The following is a 24,108-nucleotide window of genomic DNA, read 5'->3' on the forward strand; positions in this document are numbered from 1 at the left end:
CTTTGGCTTGGCTTCGTGTATAGGGGCGAGCTGTGGTTTTGTGGCTTGTGTCAGCCAGATCTGTGTAGGGATTGCAGGGGGGTGCAGCATCCCTACACAGATCTGGCTGACACAAGCCACAAAACCACAGCTCGCCCCTATACACGAAGCCAAGCCAAAGCACAACTAAGTGCAATACAGCCATCTTCTCAGGAAAACTCTTCACAAAGTTCAAGAGGTCAAGACACAAAGACTTTAGCAACTAATCCACACCTAATGACCCACCTAAGTGGTACTCAGGATATCACTCAAGAAATCACTCAAGGTATCTCTCAAGTAATTAAGGAACAAAAGAAGAAAAGGCACACTAGCCTGGGAACTTCCTCTCTGCCCAGAACATTGGAGGCTAGACACCACACCCCCTCTACAGTATTTATAGGAACTCAAACATTGAGATCCCGCTCTGTTCCAGTAACAAGAAGCCGAAAGCACCAGCCTGAAGATGACGAGTGAGACCTCGTCGAAACGTCGCCTAGACACCCCAACTTTTACACGGGAAGACACCCGAGGACACCAAAACCTGCATTCCTGTACCCGTGAAAATCTACGAAAGCAAATATATATATATATATATATATATATATATATATATATATATATATATATATATTTCTTATATTATCACTTTCTCCATTTTGCATAAGACTTTTGATAGCCTTACTCTAACTTATTCTAGCACTTTTCTATACTCTCACTGCATTACAGTCCTTCTTGCTATCCTCAAAATCAGCTTTGTTACTCCCAACTTAGAATAGGGACAGATTTGGTACTGGTTTTCCCCAAGACAATCCACTTTTCCCCTCCCCATTCTTTAGGCTAAGCACATTGACATTCACAATAAGTTTCTGGGGGGAAATGTTCAAACTTTTCCTAGATGTTCAGAGCCTTTATATTCAAAACTGATCTATCCTTTCAAGGGCTAAATGTGAGTTTTTATTCCTTAGATTGATGTTTTTGCAGAAGAAGCAGTTGGAAGCAAAAGTTACTTTCCATGTAGATCTGAAATTATACTGACATATGTTAAAAACAGAAAGTGCAAAGTTAAACATGTTGCATGTCATCATTTCAGAGAAATGAAATAAATCAATTGTGTGCTGTAAGAAGTTAAATTGAAGTTTATTTACACAACCTAATACGTCTATGGTTGTTTCTGAGGACTTTATTATTCAAGGTTGTAAACCTCAAAACGGCACCTATGTTTAAAGATGTGGAATCCACTGACTAGCCATACTGTTGTTTATGCTTGTTGTCTTTGTTGAATTCTGAATCCAACACAAAGGCTGAAATCCAAGAAAAAGAACTGCTGGCATAGCTGGATTCTCACTGGTTGCTTTTGCCATACTGGTTACCTCAACTGAAGAGGCAAATCACAATTCTGTTGAAAATTGCAATTTGGCTTTTTTTGGCAAGAAAAATGATGAAAGCAAGTAAAGTAAGGCAGCAAACAAAATTCCAGCTCTGCTTATTTGGTTCTTTCTGCTTGCATATATTTTTTCCTTCATTTGGAACATAGCCTATTTTATTATTCATGTCAGGTATGACAACCTATTCAGTGCTGCGTTATCTAGAATTATTTGATTCCCCCCCCAAAAAAAAGTCTTGAGGCATGTGCACCAAACAGGTGTGGTAGCATTGCTGCCCCCTTCTGCAAAAATGCATCAAAAATCCACATTCCATGTTTTCTGTAGGGAAAAAAGAGTGCTTTCTACATTGTATGCTGGGTGTTTTTTAGGGAACACCAGTGGTAGCTTGCTGCCTCCTTCTGCAAGCCCACTCCTTCCTTTCTTCCTTTCTCTCTTTCTTCTCTATGGAGGAAAGAAGTCAGAAGCTAAATTGAATATTTTTTTAAATGCTAATATTTCAAAATAATTTTTCCCATTCTTAGAATTCTAACAAGAGCTCATGTGCTGTGCAAAATGCAGAGTCACTTTCTTTTTCTCTGATGGGTTATATATAGGATTGGAAATATAAAGTCGGTGACCTGTAGCTCAATACATCTTGCATAAGAATGAGAAACCCACCGTAGGTGATTTGTCACAGGCAACTGTGAAGTGCCACTTGGACCCAAGATGATAAGCCACCATTTGTGGTAGGCTGGATATAGCACAGAAAACCTTCTGTTTCCTAATCCTGGTCTGTGTGTCAACATTTGCCAAAGCATCAGTCTCAAACTGGTCATAGATGGGGTCTAAGTTAATAGTTATTTGAAGCTATTACTATTAAGAATGTTGTCACTGAAGCTGCGTTAATTTTTATCCAGAGAACTAGAAGTAAATTACAGTGTAATATCACAGATATTGTAAAAGACTTAATAAAAAATTAAGGGTTCAATGCCGGACACTTCCTCTTTTGTTGTCATCGCTGATAGTGCTCACAGGGTTATATTAACATTGGTGTATCAAATAAAAATTTGGGAAAGTGTCACATAAGTAAAAGGGTTAATAGAACCTGCTTGTCTTAGATGTAGTGTGTTGCAACCTTGTAAATAAAACCACAAAAACTACTAGCCTGCCAAAACAACATATGGATTACATTGAAGTAAGTTTCATTTTATTCACTGAGACTACGCAGTGAGTGGAATGGCTATAGCTCAGTGATGGAGCTTCATCATTTTATGCAGAAGGTACCAGGTTAAATCCTTGGAATCACCATTGTCTGAAACCCTGGAGAATCACTGCATACAGTAATGAGCTAGGTGGTTCAGTGTCTAACTTGGTATAAGGTAGCTCCCTCTATTCCACCAGCAGGTCACCATGGCTTTTGCTGCCATGGAGGTCACTTGAGGGAAAGGAAGGAAGGATGGGAGACTTGAGTTCCGGTAGACCACATCAAACTTTATTTTTGCTGAAGGGCACAGGTCCGAAGGTTCTCTGGTGACAGTTGTTTTCCAGAGTTGCTAAAACTTATTTGCTGAATTCTCTTTGATTGATATGGAACTTTTAGCAAATGATGGCATACTACTATGAGTACTTTGGCTTGAGTTAGGAGCTGCCAGCAAGCACATAAATCAAATTGTTGTTTCTATATGGTGTAGGGTAGAATGCGCCCTAGTTCTTGCATCCAGCCTTATTAGTGGTGTGATGTCTTGAGGCTTGCTGATGAGATTAGGTATTGAAAAAGCCTACCTTCCATGCACCCCTACCTACAGTATAATGTCACGGTTTGGTGTGCATAGGGTATTATGTGGATACAGCAAAAGCTGGAATCAGCATAGCATAGCGTATTTACGCGGCTCTAATGCACCATCAAATCTAATGTGCACCCTAATTTTCACAACGTAATTTGGCCAAAAAAGGTGTGCATTACATTAAAATAAATATGGTATTGTCCAATTAAAGAATTATATGTGCCAGAATAGGCTATAATTTTTATTATCAACTTCTACTTTCAGTGTTTCTGCAGACTGCTTCTTCTGCTTTATGTTTATTTTGGCAGCATATCAATCAGTCTGCCTTACAAAATCTATTACTAATATTTCAGTTCAGAGACATTTGCAGGGCAGCAGTCTTGAGCAACTTCCAGGGCTCATCACCAACCAGAGGCACCAAAATGATGCTTGGGTCTGCCTTTGTTGAGCCTCATGTGCAGTTCAAAGAGCTAGTCAGTTGTGGTGTCTTTGTCCCATTATAACTTCAGGATGCTGGACCAGATAGGTCATTGGTATGATCCAGCATGTTCTTCCTTTGATATTTGAAAGCGCATCTAATAGTCAGCAAGTGGTGTGTGACACAACAGTGAAGCCGGCCTTTTAAAACCCAGGCATGCCAAAACAGCTAGTTAGGAGAAGTATTGCACTACCCAGCAAATGGAATCGGTGGCCAGGTCAGTTTGCTAGCTTAGAAGGCTGTTTGATAACAATAACATATCCACTCACAGTAGTCTTCCAGGAGCACCAGCATGGTCCCATATCCCCTGCAACAATGTGTAGGCATAAATGTTTTTACTGCTACCACTAGAGGAGAACAGGAAGGAAGCAAAACACTGACCAGTTCTGCTCTACAGAAGCAGTTCCTTTGCTGCTGCCCCCACTCACAAGCAGGACAAAATAGCCTGTTTTTTTACATGTGGGAGAGAACTTGACAGAATTTGGATACTCTTTCCCAACTTCATGATTCTGGCTTTTTATCTCAGTCAATTTAGATTAGACAATAATTTCTCAGTTTAGATATAACGGGCTTCTGGCTTAAAGTAGCCAGGAATGGATTGTCAAACCAGTGTGTGATGGGGGGAGACAAGGGAAGCAAAGGCAAACCCGATACTTATTCCTGGCTTCATAAACCTTGATTTATAAAGCCAGGAAAGATAATTTGAACTGGTGCAGATTTAGTATCTGTGTAAATTGTTGCATGTGAAAACAGGACACTCATAACAATTTGGAGCTGTTCCTATTGACACATTTCACAGTTCTTAAGTATCATTAAAAAAAATGATAATATAATGAGTCACTATGGCATTCTCTTTTATTTAGTAGTATTAAATTTCATTACACTGTGGTGCTTCGCCTCAACCGTATTGGCTACAATATATACTTAGACCCTTTTAGGATTTTGGAGGAAAGTTGCTTTTTATAGCAGAATGTCTTGAGCTGCTCTAGAACATGGTAACATTTGTGTCTGATAATTTCACACCTGTGGCCTAAGGTGACTCTTTCTCTAGTCAAGATAAGACTAATTGAAACATTATAAGTTAGTTTGTAATTTTATGGTTGCCATTACATGGTAGGCAACCAATATTGAGAAAGCAATATGAAATCCTTATACTCATTCAGAGCCATGCAGAAGTTTTTGAACGAAAGCAGGCAGTTAATTAGGCATTTTGAGCAGAAATTTACATTTTTCTAATGAAAACAGAACACAATCCATTCATCTATGGTTATTAAGCCATGAATAGCCCAGAAATGTGTGGAATTAGAAATGCCAAAAATGGTTTCACTTTTGGCGGCTTGATGAATTCTTTTAAGCAGATGAAAATGAGAAAGATAGGAGGGAGAAGAGAGTCTCATGTATATGTCTGTTGTGATGCATCTCGCCATCTTTGTCTTTTTGCTGTGGCTTGTTTCCAATGTTTGTAAAAGCAATGAGGCATACCCTCATTTTTGCAAATAAGATCATTATTCATGTAATGACATAGAAGCATAGCACCTTAAACTTCAGGATGGTAGAGTCCAATAGAGCCAGACTTTGAGATTTGGTGGCTGGGAGTCTATGTAGATTATCCAGAGTACATGCTACACAATGTTAGTCCTGTTAGTCCTCAGATCTGACCTATTGAACGTAATGAAAATCTTGGCCATTTCGTGTATTGCCTTTCTTACATGTAAATGTGTTAAGGCATGCCTACATATTGAAGTTGTAAAAGTGGCAAGCATGGGCGTGCGAATCCTTGTATCATTTGGGTACTACCCACTAGGAAGCCCTGATTGGCTGTAGCTCCCAATCAGCTATACTTGATGACTTGGTTTGTCATTATGTGATTTGTGAAGTGGTCATCATATATTCAGACTTCATAGTATTAAAATGTCTAATACTTAAATCTCCATTAGCTCCATTATTTTTATTTTTTACAGGGTGGATTTGATTTAAAACAAATCAATTTAAATCACTAGTCAGTAAGACTTGATTTAAATCAATTTTTTACAGAAAGGCTCATTCTTGCTTATTTACAACAGACAAAGGTTTCATTCATATCAAAAATTACTGATTTGATTATACTATTAGAAATACATAGACAGATAATTATGAAATTATTGTGAGGTTTAATAAGTTAACTGTTTATATTTGGACAACTTTTCTGCTGTACTTTATTGGAAGGAGAAAATATCACTTCCTTAATAACAATTTAAACAATTTATTTAACTAAAACAATAACATTACCTCGGTGGTACCACGGGTTACATACACTTCAGGTTACAGACTCCACTAACCCAGAAATAGTACCTCAGGTTAAGAACTTTGCTTCAGGATGAGAACAGAAATCGTGCTCCGGCGGCACGGCAGTAGCGGGAGGCCCCATTAGCTAAAGTGGTGCTTCAGGTTAAGAACAGTTTCAGGTTAAGAACGGACCTCCGGAACGAATTAAGTACTTAACCTGAGGTACCACTGTATAGCATATGTATCCATGTTTGTAAACTAATGTGGTTAAATGATTAAAAAAAAAAACCAAACTTAGACTGAGTTTTAGCACACATTAAAAACTTAAAACAAATCCTTATTTCCTGATGAATAGCCTTTGGACTATAATGTAACTTAAGTAGAAAACTATCTTTAGAAAGATTTTCCCTCCAAAAGCATTTTATTTTAAAAATCCAATTTAAATCCAAAAAAAATCTGATTTAAATTTTAAAAATCTGATTATTATTTTTAAAAAAACACATTGATTTTTATCCACCCTGGTTTTTTATACATGAGGGTGGCTGTAGCACCTGGGAAACAGCTTGCCAGGTCTACCTAGCAAGATCATGAGAAGAGATAAGGTAACGGGAAGGCTGCTCTCCAGTGACTACTGTACATATTTGTCACTGGGAAGAGAAATTTCTCCATTCTTCTGGATGTTAATGCAAGCAGAGGGGGGTGGCTTACATGTGTTCCTCATTAAGACTGTAATCTGTGAATTGGTCTTTAGGAGCTGCCACATCTAGCCTTGTGCTGTAAATTGTACAATGTCATTGCTAAAGAACGATTAAATATCGACCAAAGCACACCCTGACATCCAATAATTCATATAGGTTGTAGCTAAATGATGGCATATACAAATTATATGTGAACAATTTGGCTCATGATGTATAATGATAAGAATTGGTAGATTTATGTGCTGTCACAGTAATGTCTTTGTACTGTTGTCCTTGCTTCTGCACTTATGCTTATTCTTGCTATTCCCCAAAAAGCTACATAGAAGTTGCTCTTAAAAATCTTCTGGACTTCTCTTAGACTAGGGAAAAAAATCAGAATAGGTTTAGCTATTTTGACTTAAGTGTTAAAGCTTTGCAAATAGGATCAGAGGGTCTGGCTATTCATATTCCACCAATCTGTCATGACATCAAAGTGTTGTAGAAGCAAATATGAGCTTGGTGATTTTATGTTTCATAATCAATCTACAAATCTTTGTATTTCATTCCCAAGGGGGTATTCATCCCATACACTCTGAAAACAAACTACATCCTACTTTTTTCCCTCTTTCTTTCAGGAGTTTCCTCTTTGGCTGTTATAGGCTAACCCAGTTGCAGTTCTAGAACCAAGACTTGTTGTTATAGGTAGTGGCAGAAAAACCCTGGTAGTATTATGTGCACAACCAGCAAAAGGCATTAGAAGCTGACACATACTATGTCAGGTTTTTTAATAATAATAATAATAATAATAATAATAATAATAATAATAATAATAATGCCCTACATTGCCTACTCTAACTGGCAGCAGGTCTTTCAGCAGTCTTTCCCATCACCATTTATAAAGTGCTGGGCATTGAACTTGGAAGGTTCTACACACAAAGCACTGCCCTTGCACTATACTATATTGCACCCCATTTAATAAAGGAAATGTTGGGTTGCCCGAAAACTGAATCCTCAGGATGAGACCCAGCAAGAGGCTTCTCTGCTTTATTTTACCACCTGCTTCATGGATAGGTAGAAAGTCCAGAGCCAGCTTACATATATAAACGGCAGCAATGGCTTATGTAGTGGATATATATCTGCCATCTTCCAAAGGTCAGTGAGTTTGCAATCCTCCTGTTGCCATCAAATTAGTATTTTTAAATTAGAATTGTTTGCCCTTTCATTTGGTATGTATTGTATTACATAAGAACTGTAAGTTCAGCCTGTAAAACAACTCTGCTTTGCACTGACTGAGCCGTCAAGTATTGAAATCTTGGTTGAAACTTGTCTAGTGTGAGAAAGAAAAGATGGGGGAAACTGAATGAAGACTCCTGCTGGATCAGGTCAGAGATGTATCTAGTCCAGCCTCCTGTTCTTAGAGTGGCATCCAGATGTTTATGGGAAGCCCAAAAGCAGGACATGAGTGCAATAGCACTCTCCCTGCCTGTGTTCCCCAACAAATGGTACTCAGAAGCATACTGCCTCCTATAATGGAGGTAGTAAACAGCCATCATGACTAGTAGCCATTGGCAGCCTTGTCCTCCATTAATTTGTCCAATTCCTATTTAAATCCGTCCAAGTTGATGGCCATTACTGCATCTTGTGGTGTTGAATTCCATAGTTACTTAACTGTGTGTTGTGCACATTCATTCATTCCTGTCTGTCTTGAATCTCTCAGGTTCTCATTCTCCATGATGGTGGAGGAGCTGTTACAATACATATTAGTGTTTGTATCTACCCTTATGCTGAGATTAATTGCCACAGTGATATATTGGAACAACATAAAACATGTAGTGTGTTTTTAGCATCTAGTACAAAATTAACTGTCAAATGAATGGGGTAATAGTTCCTTACAATTTTCAAAATAAAAATTGGCTCACGGCACACCGAATTTTTAATTGATAAAAAAATACATGGAAAACAATAAGAAACAACTCCTAGCAGTGCTTGATTTATGACATAGAACACAAGTACTATATAATATGATCATGGGACATCCAGAAAGTATAAAACAATGTAGCCACATAAGAACATGAATATTCCCATAATATAATTATCAGCGAGCCACATACATATGTACCTTAAGTATGTATAGAAACACAATGAGAAGTGTGAGCTTACTTTTGCTGGGTAATCTCATTTATATTAGTTCTAATTTGAGACAAACTAACACTCATTTCCTCATCAGCATAAATTAAATGTTTCTTTGATCTTGAATCTTCCCACTACAATCGCCATTCTTTCCTGCCACACCCTGTGAGAACCACTGATCTAAAGTATTGCTATCAAGAAATGTTGGAGATTGAAACCTTCATATGTCTTTGCTTTAAATGTTTTCAGTTTAGTTTGTATTAACTACTAAAACTTTAATTCAGTGATGGGCAGTACAGCAATCACTTAAGCAGGTGTTCCTACAATTGGCAACTGATAGCAATATATCAGTGGTACCTCAGGTTAAGTACTTAATTCATTCCGGAGGTCTGTACTTAACCTGAAACTGTTCTTAACCTGAAGCACCACTTTAGCTAATGGGGCCTCCCGCTGCCGCCGCGCTGCCAGAGCACAATTTCTGTTCTCAACCTGAAGCAAAGTTCTTAACCTGAAGCACTATTTCTGGGTTAGTGGAGTCTGTAACCTGAAGCGTATGTAACCTGAAGCGTATGTAAACAGAGGTACCACTGTACCTAGAATTCTTTTGCACTTAAACAGTCCTGGTATGCTATATTCATATCACTGCCGAACAACTTCCATTTAACTTGTAAGTGAATCTTAATATTTTGGATAGACATTGGATAGATATTTTGGATAATATGGACAGATATTTAGTAGTACCTCTGGTTATGTAAATTTCAGGACGCGAAAGCAGCAAACCTGGAAGTATTTGACCGGGTTTCGCCGCATGCGCAGAAGCGGTCCTCAGGTTGCAGAAACCTCAGGATCCGATTGGACCTCCAGAACAGATCCCATCCTCAACCGGAGGTACCACTGTAGTAGCATTTTATTTTTCAAGCTGTGGTACTGAAAGAGTGAGTTTTCGACCCAGGGGTGGCTATCTAAAGAACTTTTAACTGAGTTAACATTAAAAAAGGATGTGTACAAAAAATGGAAAAGGGGGGAAACCACCAAAGAGGAATTCAAACAAATAGCCAGCACATGTAGACACAAAGTCAGAAAAGCTAAAGCACAGAATGAACTCAGGCTTGCTAGAGAGGTTAAAAGCAACAAAAAAGGCTTTTATGGGTATGTTCGTAGCAAAAGGAAGAACAAAGAAACAGTGGGGTCACTCAGAGGAGAAGCTGGTGAAGTGCAAACAGGGGACACAGAAAGGGCTGAACTCCTCAATGCCTTCTTTGCCTCAGTCTTCTCCGATAAAGAAAACAATGCCCGACCTGAAGAATTTGGAGCAAATGATTCAGCAGAGGAAACACAGCCCAGAATAACTAAGGAGATAGTACAAGAATACTTGGCTAGTTTAGATGTATTCAAGTCTCCAGGGCCAGATGAACTGCATCCAAGAGTATTAAAAGAACTGGCAGATGTGATATCAGAACCACTGGCAGTCATCTTTGAGAATTCCTGGAGAACAGGCGAAGTCACGGCAGACTGGAGGAGGGCAAATGTTGTCCCTATTTTCAAAAAGGGGGAAAGAGAGGACCCAAATAATTACCGCCCAGTCAGTCTGACATCAATACCAGGGAAGATTCTGGAGCAGATCATTAAGCAAACAGTCTGTGAGCACCTAGAAAGGAATACTGTGATCACCAATAGTCAGCATGGATTTCTGAAAAATAAGTCATGTCAGACTAACCTGATCTCGTTTTTTGACAGAATTACAAACCTGGTAGATGAAGGGAACGCAGTGGATGTAGCCTACCTTGATTTCAGCAAGGCATTTGACAAGGTGCCCCATGATATTCTTGTAAAGAAGCTGGTAAAATGTGGACTTGACTATGCTACCACTCAGTGGATTTGTAACTGGCTGACTGACCGAACCCAAAGGGTGCTCATCAATGGTTCCTCTTCATCCTGGAGAAGAGTGACTAGTGGGGTGCCACAGGGTTCTGTCTTATTCAACATCGTTATCAACGACTTGGATGATGGACTCAAGGGCATCCTGATCAAATTTGCAGATGACACCAAACTGGGAGGGGTGGCTAACACCCCAGAGGACAGGATCACACTTCAAAACGACCTTGACAGATTAGAGAACTGGGCCAAAACAAACAAGATGAATTTTAATAGGGAGAAATGCAAAAAAAAAATGAGAGGCACAAATACAAGATGGGTGACACCTGGCTTGAGAGCAGTACATGTGAAAAGGATCTAGGAGTCTTGGTTGACCACAAACTTGACATGAGCCAACAGTGTGATGCGGCAGCTAAAAAAGCCAATGCAATTCTGGGCTGCATCAATAGGAGTATAGCATCTAGATCAAGGGAAGTAATAGTGCCACTGTATTCTGCTCTGGTCAGACCTCACCTGGAGTACTGTGTCCAGTTCTGGGCACCACAGTTTAAGAAGGACACGGACAAACTGGAACGTGTCCAGAGGAGGGCAACCAAAATGGTCAAAGGCCTGGAAACGATGCCTTATGAAGAACGGCTAAGGGAGCTGGGCATGTTTAGCCTGGAGAAGAGGAGGTTAAGGGGTGATATGATAGCCATGTTCAAATATATAAAAGGATGTCACATAGAGGAGGGAGACAGGTTGTTTTCTGCTGCTCCAGAGAAGTGGACACGGAGCAATGGTTCCAAACTACAAGAAAGAAGATTCCACCTAAACATTAGGAAGAACTTCCTGACAGTAAGAGCTGTTCGACAGTGGAATTTGCTGCCAAGGAGTGTGATGGAGTCTCCTTCTTTGGAGGTCTTTAAGCAGAGGCTTGACAACCATATGTCAGGAGTGCTCTGATGGTGTTTCCTGCTTGGCAGGGGATTGGACTCGATGGCCCTTGTGGTCTCTTCCAACTCTATGATTCTATGACCCCTTGTGGAAACACACAACAGAACATGCAGTTGTAATTCTTGGGCCTCATGGCCTGTCAGTTGTCCATCTTGTGTAGCCACTGTGGTTCACAAAAGAAAAAAGGTATATAAAAGCAGGCATAAGAGCTGACTAATTTGCCTTGAGGGAAGAATTTCCCTTTTCTCTCAAGTGGCCCTCATGGCAAATCAGTGATACACCCTGTGCAGCTGAGGATTAAATTGATTAAATGTTTTGCTTATAGCATGTCCCCAAACTAGTCATTATCCATGCCCAGAGGACCAATATTTTATCACCAACAGGATCCTGTCTGGAGGATGTAAGTGACAGGTGAAGGGGATCTCTGGCTGGTTTCAGGCATGGAGACTGGGTATGCCTTAAACATACTGAAACCTTTTATTTAATCCTTCCTCGTTGGGGCCCTCAATTATCATGACATGTAGTCCTGAGGCAATTGGCCTCCAAATCCACTAATTGTAGGCTAGTACAACATAGTTCTTGTCATGTGGTCTACCAACTTGCCAAAGGCTGCATTTACAGTTGCTCTTCAAAGACAAGAACATGCAGTTGTCTCATTGTGTTACCGCAATATGGCTTTCAGCAGCTTTGCAAGACGCTGTGTATATGCATGCTTTGATATGCGAGTTAGTAGGGCTATAGGTTGGATAAGTGTATCTGCTGCTGTGTTATGTCCTCATTCTTGAATGATTTACACATGTTGTGAAAATGTCATTGTAACTAGCTCCTCTTCTCATACCCATGATATTGCTTGGAATCTAAGAATCACTGGGTGATACCTAGGGTTAGTCATATGCATATGTTAGAACTATGGAAAATCAGTGAATATCACTAACTTCAGCGGGTCTCCGATGAGTATGTCTTAGTTGGGTATTGCTCATTAGATTTAGTTGCATAATTTTAGAATAAAATTAGGAAAGTTTATATTCAGGACTCTCTTTTTTCTTCCTTGAAATGTTGTTGCAAGCAGCCAGTGTTGGTGGAAAGGTAACTCAAGGCCATGAAGGAGAGCAGGGTATGACAGTTCGATCACCTGAACCCTTGAGAATAATTGGTAAAAGGATTGATAACTGTAGTAAATTGAGGTTTTGCACCAGGTATCAAGTTCTGTATGTGGGAGATTTGAGGGGGGGAAATAAGCCCACATCATAATTCTTTAAGGAAGAAAGTAACCCTTCTCAGTTAGTTTATAACATATTGATTTCACTATAAGGGTTGCAATTGCAGTCTAGAATGCTTCATCTTCACGATACTGCATTTTCTCTCTTCTCTTCCCCCAACCCCAATGTCCCATTTTTTCATACCCTGAAAATGCTCATCAACAATGAGGTTTTTTTGCACCCTTAATTTCCCCACTAAATATTGTGGACTTCTGTGAGGCTTTATTTTATTTTTTATTTTTTGGTACTGCTGCAAACCTTAGTGTTCCCCTACATATAATGAAAGCTCCCTGCTCCTTTTCAGTGACTTGTTTTTGTTGCAATTCTGTCTTTATTTGTCAGCTGAGTTTGCTGTTAGTTGAAGTAAAAACAAGTTGTTATTCAAATCAATAAAATCTTAATTTGTCTGGACACTGTGGTGGGATGGATAAAGATGAATAAAGTGAAACTGAATCCAGGTAAAACAGAGGCCTTGTGGCTGTCCAGGATACAGGCCAATTGCCTATTTTGGGTGGAGTTGAACTGTGATTCGAAAGGAACAGATGCTTAGACTGGGAGGACTCCTTGATCCTTCATTGTTACTGGAAGCTCAAGTAGCCTTGGTGACTAGGAGCATTTTCAACTACCTTTGGCCATTCCTTGACAGTGGTAACCTCACAATTGGAATATCCTAATGTAATCTTATGTGGGGGCCACCCTTTATATTTGGTTTGGAAGTGGCAGCTACTGCAGAATGTCCATAATTTCCTTCCATCTGCACAAAACACCAGTGCTTAGATAATGGTACTTGGTTGCCAATAGGCTACTGGGCCAGATTTAAGGTTTTCTTATTGGTATATCAATCCTTAAATCACTTGGGACATGGATTTATGAGGGATCCTTGCTCCCTGCATATCTGCCCATTGATAGCAGTCATCTGTAGGGTCCTACTTGTGGTGCTGCATGTGTTGTAGGTTTATTTCAGAGAGGCTCAGAATAGGTGTGCCATCTGCTCTGTGGAAAGCACTGGCCATTGAAATTAGGCAGGCTCTTATATTTGTCTGGAACACCATGGTAAGTCAGAATTTGCTCCTCCCCAATCTTTTTTATTTCCATGCTGACCTAAACCAAAGTTTAGCTTTTAGCGTGTCATCTGAACCTGGGCTTATGATAGCTTCTTGCTAACTATGAAGCAAAATGGTTATGAGTTCCTCCTCTCTAGAAGTCTGCACATTTGCATGGTCCCAGTAAGGCATAGTTCAGTTTACCATGTACCAGGCCACTGTATTCATTTTGTAGGGTGCCAAAAATAAAATTTCCAGAAGAATGAATTAACTCACAGGCAGCATTTGATGGTTTTTTCCACAACTGTTTTATCTGTTTTACTTGTTTTTGTTTTATTGTATACTTCTATGGTATTATGGTGATGATTAGTGTTTATCAATAATAGTTATTATGATAATAGAAAAATGTTTCTCAAAATATTTGCCATAAACAGTACATATCCCCATAAGATTTTAAATTATTTTAAGTAATTGAATAGACTTGTATCTCAGGTTCGTTCGTTCTTTCTTTCTTTCTGTTCAAATAGATGAATGTGTGTTTTCCTCCAGTATTTCCATTACCAGGTAGAAAGAGGAGGTAACTTTTCACCACTTGCCTTCTATATGCTTTTTAATTATTTGAAATGTTTTGCTCAAGGGAATACTCTCTTCATATGAGATACTGAAGTAGGTATTTGAACAGATGCAAATTGGTTGACTAGCTCTTCATTAAGCAGTTAACTCTCATGAGAGATCTCTCCATAGTTCATTGGATTGGAGCTAGATAGTAAGAAAAATTATTCTGTTGTAGAAGTGTAATCCTTACAAAATGTATATTGCTCTTAAAAGAATAAATCTGAATGTAGTATGTCAACACTTAAAGGGAATCATTACCTCAGCTCAATAAATTGAACTTCTCAACAGTTGTAAACATAAAGTCTACAGTATTCTGGGAAGTCATCCTGATATAATGTTGATCATGGCTGTTAACAATATATCAATAATGGTTTGTCCAATTGCTGGCAGTTCAGTGAAACACTCCTCTTCCAAAATGGCAGCATGCACTTAAGAAATACTTTTTACAAGATAATGTTCACACGACCTTTTCCTGACATATATGTAAACAACTATTGCAAATTAATCTGATAAATGTTTTTAGTTTTTCCTTTGAAATTACCATTCACCTATGCTTACAGAAAGTCTGGGTATAATTCAGCCACCCTTAAAAGTTAAAATGTTAAGAGCAGGCTTGTTAGTCTATAGCTCATTAATTCAGAATTCTATCTCTTCCAAGAAGCTGGCAGTTTTGTGTGATGACACAAATGTGTTAAATGAAATAATCTCTAGACGGTTGTTCCTTGAGGCATTTGTAGCTTTCCCCTTCGTGAAGCAGTTTCATCTTAAAGAGTGTGAAGTGTTATACTACTGTAACAAATTTTTCTAGTCGCAGTACTATTCACTCTTTTGCATAACATAATAATTACTCCTGTTATTTAGGGTAAAAATAACCTTTTTTTGTAAGATATTGTAACACAGCTTAGTAATAGGAAGAGATTCTGTCTTGCAATATAAAAAGTACTATGACTTCTCTTAAAGTCTTCACCTGCGATACCTATCGGCATTCTGAAAGAGTCATGGCTTCAACTAGTGCTGGCCAATATCTTTACAAATGATTTGAAAGAGAAAATGGATATACTCTACAAACTGATGTATGACCCATTTGGGAACATAATATGTCTATAGAGAATGACCCATATAACTTAAAATAGAGGTCGGCAATCTTTTTGGGTAGGTCCATCTCTTCCCTCACTTTCTTCCCTCACCTCTCAATTTCCCCTTCCGTACTGTCCACATGAAATTGGGCCAAGGTTTGCAGGTTCCTCACTCCTGACTTAAATGCATTTAAGCCAAACCAATCAGACTGAAAAATCAGCAAAAAAACAATAGAAAGCAGTATGCACGGGAAAGAACTAAATTTAAATTATAACATGAAATAAATTGGGCTCCACATAAAGATTTCAGGATTGCAAGAATAGCAGGCTGATCACTAATCAACAGCCGTGGCACAATCTTGTCCATTTTAATGAACATCTTTCAGCTTGTATACCTGGAAATCTGACATAAACCACGTATATGCTAGACCCATATGGATTAAAACTGCTGGAACAGGTCTATCTAGTTGGTTTTCGGAATAAGTTGCCCTCCATGAGAGAAAGTAGTTTTTGCAGTTCAGAGAGAGGTTGCTGTGATGCTCCCTTTAAAGCATGGTTTTCAACTGAGGGGTTGGCATCTACTAGTGGGGCTGCAGTCTGATCCAAGTTGGTTCTCAGCAAGAGCACCGCCGTCATGCAAATATATGATAAAAGGGTCACAACTAAGTTTCCAAATGCATGTTTGGGTTAATAGTGGGTTGTGTGTTGAAGATACTTGCTTTCAAGAAACTAAATCTAGACCCAGGGAGTGATAAACAATTATTGTCAAATCTGAATTCTTCCTTAGATGGGCAAAGGTGTTTGAAAAGGTTTCAAACAGTTCCTACTTTAAACAGAGATCGTAAGACAATAACTTAGCATTAATTGAAAATTAATTAATTAATTGAAAAGAATTAATGCTCATTAATGTTTGTTCAGGATGTATTATGCTGTAACCAGCTTCATTTGGAAATGTTTGTCTTTCAGGTTATCATGAATAACGTATTTTGGATATATTTAATAATTGCCGAAGATGATCCTCTTTACAGACAAGGCTTTTGAAATCTGGGATTTTATACAGTAAAGGTAAGGGAAAGTTAACATTAAAATGAAGTAACCAGAGTACCTTTAGCTCTTGTTAATATTATAAGTGTAGCTAAAAGAGCACACACCTCCTGAAGTAAGTGTCAGTTATCTATCTATCTGCCTGCCTACCTACCTATTTTATTGCATTTATATATGCCCTTTTTCTCCAAGGAGTTCAAAATTCCGTACATGGTTTTCTCCCTCCTCTTTTAACCCCCACAACAACAACAACCCTGTAAGGTAGGCTAGGCTGAGAGGCAGTGCCTGGCCCAGGGTCACCTAGTCAGCTTCATGGCCAAGTGGGGATTTGAACCCTGGTCTCCCAGGTCCTAGCCAGACACACTTCACCACTATGCTTCACTGGCTCTCTACAACTAAATAATCTGAATAATTTTATTTTACAGTGGTGCTTCCTTAACGTTCATATAAATGTTGTCTTGATTGCCTTATAGTATAGATGTTCTGGTTTGCAGTGTGTGGAAAACCATTCTGTTGGTAGAGACAGTGTGTACAAATACACTTAAAAAAAAATATTGCTTTTCTATTATATCTCATCGCCAACACATACTATGTTACTATCATGCATAAAGTAATAAGAAAGAAATAGTATAGATATAAGAAATGAACAAATGATGATAATAATAACAACAACAACAACAGATCTGTATTCCTCCAAATTATTTAAATCTTATATATTTTAACTTTTACTTCCCTTCCACTCTTTCCATGATTTCCGATCTACTGTCCTTGACTTCATTAAGAAGATTTAATTGCTGGTATTCATGGATGGCATTATGATGCCAAGTTCAGGGCTTGAAGGAAGCTACTTCTATTCCACTTGCAGGTTGTGAGTGGAATGAAGATGGGATTAAACACACTCCTAAATTGTGTGTCAGCAGGCTATATGTGCCAGCATCTTGGGAAAATATGTAACCCATGATTTAAATTAGTATTTCTAGCTCAGTGTGTTCTTTCTGTACAATCATCTATTGAACAAACATATTTTAGATCAAGCTAGACCAGAAATCCAACTTTTTGGATTTGAGTTGTAAGAAGCAGTATTGTGTAAAGCATGTTTTTCTTCTCATAACTTTAAATAGGAATGCACTCTGCATGGGACTGCTCCTAAAGACCATTTGGAGATGCATTCTGCACTAGTGTCAGAGTTTTGATGGCTTTGATGACTCAAGAACATATAGCATTGGTACTTAAAAGATTTGTGCTGCATGCCTATGTGGTGCTGAGACCAATTCAGGCTTTTAGTTTTGATATATAAAACCCTGAATGAATAACTTAGGGCTTAGTTATCTGAACGATCGCCTCTCCCTATATTGTCTTGTCTGTGTTTGAGGTTGGCTGGGGGCACCCTTCTTGTCATTCTATTGCGTAATTCATTTAGCGGGTCTGTGATTCACCAGAGAGCCTTCTCAGCAATGGTGCCCTGCCTGTGGAATACCCACTCCCCTAATGCCACTGACATTTCAACACCTAGTGTAAATCACCTTCTTCCTCCGGGCCTTTTGAATATTTTTGGAAATAGGCCTACTCTGTACAATAGTAGTATGGGGACCGGTCAATTTGGGGATATTATTAATTGTATATTTTGCTCAATAAGTAAATAAATACATTTTAAATGACAAAAATGGCAAATACATATGAGAATGGAGCTGGATTCTGGTGTTTTTAGCCCATTATTGAAAGGGGTGAGACGAGTGAAGAAGAAAACAATTGTGAGGATAGGGAAAGTTTTTCATCAACTCCCCATCTCTACCCTGATTTTGTCTCAATCAATATAATAGTTAGAAATGGAAGAGAATAAAGATGGTAATGGTTCTGTTTAAGGGAATATTCTGATAATTTTTTCAGAGATAATTTTCCAGTGAAAGAAAGGAGGAGTTTTGGTTCTCAATCCCATGATGCTGTAAGAAATGAAGAAATTATTTAAGATCAAACTGGGGGAAAGAAGTAGTAATTTGGCAGGTTGCTGTTAAGTAAAGATGTAAGGAATGAGTGGGGAGCCAGTTTGGTTGTAAAATAAATGATTTTTGTGCCTGGAGTCCAAAAGTACATAATTTTTTTCCCAGTCATTCAAGATAACAAAGAGCTCCACAAAATGTCTGTACATATTTTTTCACTTGTGCTGAATCCATTGTTTTCGTACAGAGGGATACACCAATTTCCTACACAATTACATGCTCTCACAAACCTCCATAACTCGAATTCTTGTTGAACAAAATATATTTGAACATAGATGTCTATTTATCGAAAGCACAACAATGTGATTTCATTAATTTCATTTCACTATTTGTTTGTCCAGCTGCTACTATCCTATTGCTTTCTTCATCCATCTGTTTTGGTGATGTTGAGGTGTTCTTTTTTCCCTAAACTGAAATAATTGTATAAACTTCTTCCTTGGCACTGCCATCCTCTCTGAAGTGTATATTTTAAGCTGGCCCACTTATTGTGCACCACAACTTTTTCTTGAGCTTTGGGCATTTTAGCAGAACAAATGTACAAAACCTTGATGTGCATCACGTTATTGGTAACCTCTTTAGGGAACGCTTTATCATATGGGGAACAAATCTATCTTGTTAAGAACCTTTTAAACCATGTAAGTATTGTGATGAAGTATATTTGATCTATTATTCTGATTTTAAACTTTCATTTTTGGTGGATAGTGTTTGAATAATATGTGTTTAAAAAAAGTTACTGATGTCAAGGGTCTTGGTTTTGCCCAGTATTACTTCAGTAAGCAAAAGAAATCAATAAGTAGTTTGGCAGCAAAGTTAAGTCCTAATGGGCTGTTCTCATTCACTTGGAAATAAATATCATTCTCAGTCTAATTTCATTGCACCAAGAATATTGCCTAATTTTCAGTTTCAGACTTCGTAAAGATGGAGTCCTTTATGATTTAAAAAGAAAATAAAAAATATTAATGCAGCTTTTGTAGTTTTATAAATGACCAGCTGATTTCCCCCCCAAAAGTGCTGACTAGCCAGTACCTCACTGTAATAAACATTTGTTGAAGAATGAAATACCTTGAACAGAACTTTCTTGTCCAAAGGGAGACATTTCCCCATATCTATTGATATGTTAAGCAAGGTACACTGGAATATAGGGAATGAGGTATTCAAATAATAAAGTTTACAACTGAAAAATTCAAGGCCTTAAAAGGAGAATAGAAGTACATTCAATTTAAAGGCATAAGACGTGCTGAGTGAGACTCCAATGCCTATCTAGTCCAGCATTCTCTTTCCCAAAATGTCTAACAAGATGTCTGTGGGGAAGCCTCAAAGCAGGACATGAGGGCCATGTTGTTCCCCAGCAACTGGCATTCAGAAATGTGCCGCCAATGTGTAGCCATCATGGCCAGTAATCATTGATGAATTTGTCTAATACCTTCTTAAATCCAATTAAGCTGGTGGCCATCACCAAATTGCATGTAAATGAATTCCAGTGCAGGAATACAAATGATTCTTAAAAAAATAAAAATAGAAGGGTAGTTCAGGTTGTCATTTCATAGGCAGAATCCGAGTCAGTTATTCAAGACTCATTCTTGTTCTACTTATTTCCATCTGTTTTAGTTAGGCCCAAATGAGAAATATCCATTGGTCAGAGCACAGGAATAAAAGGGCAACACTTCAGAGCTGGATTTATGCCCATCTGGCTGGCAAAAGCCAGCCAGGACAGCACAGATTTAGAAGACTGCTCTGGAGCAATTTCCATCAGAAAGGTCACAGAAGTGACTGTTTCTTTGGTTGGAATCTTCCCTGTAGAATTCCACAGGTTCTCGGATTGATCTTTTCCTTTTCAGTAAGTACACGAGGTCACCAGGTGAAGATTGGCAGAAGTTTGGGATTTGATGACCAACACCCTACAATGCCAGTGCTTGTCCAGATACTCATCTCAATGAGCATCAAAGCCAATGTTTCAGTAGTGGCCAAGTATGCCCTTCAGGGGTACCATCTTAAAGCGCTGAAATTTCGTCTGAGGCAAAAATAACTTGCTTTTGTAAGTGATACCCAGTCATACAGGCACTTTGAATATTTGCTGAGGAAGTATTTTGGAAGAATAAAAGCGCTGTAGGTTTACTTTCCTATCATGATACTTTAAACACGATTTAGATGTTATAAGAAGCTGAGCACAACATGGAGCTCCAGAGGTGCAGTTAACTAATAAAATGCCTGGCAAGCATAGTGGCAACAAGTGTTAGCTACTCTGTTGAGATGTGTGAGCAGTTGTTTGAGAACCCTAAATCACAAAATCACAGGACTGTTTATATAATACTATCCAAGCTGCTATATTGTGACTTATGAACTAAGACTTGGAATGCTCTTCTTACGAAGGGAAATGTGACTGATTTTGGTTTGGAAATATCACAAAGTTACATTTATAATGGCTTTTGGGTGGGGCACTTACCTTGCATTTTTGCATAATGGCCTGGAAAAGGGATACCCAAAGAGAAAAATCTGTGTATCAACTGCAGATAGGAGGGGAGCCCCCCTTCTGTGAATCCTACCACTTTTAGAAGTACAGATGATGGAAATAAGGGAAATGGTTGTCACAACCAAGATGTATAATTCTCTGCCCCTAGAGCTGCAATCTGCTTCCTCTTTGTTAACCTTCTACTACGTTTTGAATACCTTTATGGTCTAATTGTAACACTTAAAAACACACATACTTGATCCTTCTATACTTTTGTGCTTTTCTGAAATTTGCAACTGTGTTTTGTGTTTTCATTTTCAGATGTTGGTTTTTTTACTCTATTCTGTTGGCTTCCTTGAGCATTTTACTATCAGGTGGAATAGCACTTGCATATCTTGATTTCTTCATATGGGAGTGAAATTCTCTCTAACGAGATTGTGCAAGCAGACAAATATTTCAGTGATTTTCAGACTGTGGAGCAGGCTTCCCTGGAGATTTTTGGTGGAAAATTTCAGGAGGTAGAGAGAGAGGATCCAGTAATAAAAACATCTATACGAGGGGTAGCAATGTTAGTCTTCAAGGACCACAAGACTGAATTACAGAGAAATCTAATTTTGTGCTGTTTATGATGAAAGATCATCTCTCTTCAGTTATTTGTAGATTCTAATCAAGTATTCTAAAATGTAAATGCTCATTTCTGATCTAACCAGAAATTTGATCTAAAGCTCATTGATTGTTAGCATTTGGTCAGGAGTTTGGTAATACAAGTCCAGATTACTTAGAAAGCAGTCAGATTGTCAGTGTATTTAAAAGATACTTTGTAAAATGAACATGCAATAAACTTTATAGCAAATGTTACATCCTTGTGACTAAACACATCCATGCCATGACTAAAAGTCATGGTATATAATGTTTCACTGTATGACTCAACGGTTTATGCTGCATCTTTTAAGCAGTTGATCAGAGCAGTTTGTGTAACCTTGTTACAACCTAAATTTTCACAACCTCAGATCAACATCCTTAGTATTGTTATTTGCTACTGTATACAGTCACATAGTTAAGCAGCTACATTGGTTGAATAAATTTAATTAGATAATATTATACTTGCCCAAGCCATGTAAACATTCCTGTTGCTAAACACAGAATATCAGCAGTTGAGTTTATGGAGAGAGAGATATTTATAATTTTGGACTAGTCTTACAAGTTTGTTGGACTGCTCCTTCAACTTGCTAAGTGGTAGTAGTAGTGTTAGAAAAGCTATGTTCTTACAAAATTTGTGAATTGGATATTGGTACTATCTTCCTGGAGGGTACTTATTGCATCAGCTGAGACTTTTATTATGAAAACTTAACAAATACTGACCCAGAGTAGCCAAGCTAATTTGAAAGTGCTGATTTTGATAATGTTCTGCCCGTTTGCACTCATAATGCACTTATAATAATTTGTTCTAGAAACTCAAGTATTCAGTGTACTGATTTTAATGTCACAAACTCATCGGTTTTAGAAACATAATATATCTGCATGTATTTCAACCAATAATAGGTTGAGAAGAGAGAGGAAAGGGTATGGAAAATCTTGAGGTCTGGCATGGCAACACAGTTTCAGCAGCTAGTATGTTTCAGGACCATAGGGGATATGTTGAAACACAGTAAATTGTGACTGTGGACTGGATCAATTCCATGCCCTTCCTTCTTTATAGCTAGGTAAATTGTACTACTAAAATGCTCTTGATGAGATTAAGGAGAAATTTACATAAGTTCTCATCATGTTGTATCTACCTCCTGATTAAAATGAATGTTGTGCGGTGATTTCAGTGCATTTTTTTGGCTGCTTCAAGCTCCATCTTTTAAATTTTGGGGATGGGGTGGAGTTCATGCATTGCAGTGGCAAGGTTTGTAGGAAGTAGTCAACTGTAAGCATTTCCTTAAGGTATCCTCAAATCTATGTTTCACAAGGTGAGAAATAGATGAGAGGAATGAAAAGAAGGTATGCAGAATCAGAACCACTATGGTTGTTAGAGAAATGGTTTTATTTAATGTTGGCAATTGCTTTTCCACTTTTCTTGACTGGATACTTTAAAGGTAAAGGTAAAGGGACCCCTGACCATTAGGTCCAGTCACAGACAACTCTGGGGTTGCGGTGCTCAGCTCAGTTTGTTGGCCAAGGGAGCCGGCATACAGCTTCGAGGTCATGTGGCCAGCATGACTAAGCCGCTTCTGGCAAACCAGAGCAGCACACGGAAACGCCATTTACCTTCCCGCCGGATTGGTACCTATTTATCTACTTGCACTTCGACGTCCTTTCGAACTGCTAGGTTGGCAGCAACAGGAGCTCACCGCGTCACAGGGATTCGAACCACCAACCTTCTGATCGGCAAGCGCTAGGCTCTGTGGTTTAACCCACAGCGCCACCTGTGTCCCTTTACTGGATACTTTAGACCCCAGCAAATACAAACTCTTTCTTGTCCCACATCTTATTTCTTTATGAAATAAAGAGGGTTTTCTTCCACTATACTTAAACATCATGTGTTCCCAGAATATTAAGAATGTGATTCATCCCAGTGTGGGTGCAGCAGTGAGTGTGCAGGTAGATTTGGGAGTGGGATGCATGCTACCTGAACTTGTGTCAAGGTAGCAGGTAGGTTGAATAAGGAAGGATACAAGAAGAAGTACTTAAGCCTTCCATCCATAGTCACAGCACACTGCAATGCACTTGAAGGGAAGGAAGGAAGCACCTTCTTTATAAGAGAATACATTTCTGCAGGCACAGATCACGCCTACGACTACAAAGTTTGATGACCCAGTGAAGTCATATTTGTAGTAGACCCTTTGAAATAATCAGACTTAAATTTAATTATTTGAATAGATATTCTCTGAGCATGAATAGCACTGGATATCGTTCAAAGAATGTTAACAATTGTGTACTCTGGGAGCTTTCACTCAGGAGCTGAGTCCTCAGTGTTTTAGTGCACTTCTTCGGATAGTATGTTTCTGGCATCATTGTATCTTAGAGCATTTAAATTTCTTTCTGAAGGCCAGTTGCCTTACATGCTTTCATTCTCTAATTTGCAATGGTTAAGTTGGCATAGCTTCTTGTAC

At 38.5% G+C, this 24,108-nt stretch overlaps 1 protein-coding gene across 5 annotated transcripts in view; it reads left to right on the forward strand.

Moving 5' to 3' along the window:
• MBD5 (methyl-CpG binding domain protein 5) overlaps positions 1 to 24,108 on the forward strand; it is a 109,504-nt gene that overhangs the window by 23,557 nt on the left and 61,839 nt on the right. For all 5 annotated transcript variants that reach the window (XM_083703641.1, XM_083703640.1, XM_083703643.1 and 2 more), the window contains exon 2: positions 16,487 to 16,585. The gene's annotated coding sequence lies outside the window, so the exon portion shown is untranslated. The remainder of the gene's footprint in view (positions 1 to 16,486; positions 16,586 to 24,108) is intronic.

The sequence above is a fragment of the Podarcis gaigeae genome (assembly GCF_964106915.1).
Source record: "Podarcis gaigeae genome assembly, chromosome: 1".
In the NCBI taxonomy this organism is placed as follows: domain Eukaryota; kingdom Metazoa; phylum Chordata; class Lepidosauria; order Squamata; family Lacertidae; genus Podarcis; species Podarcis gaigeae.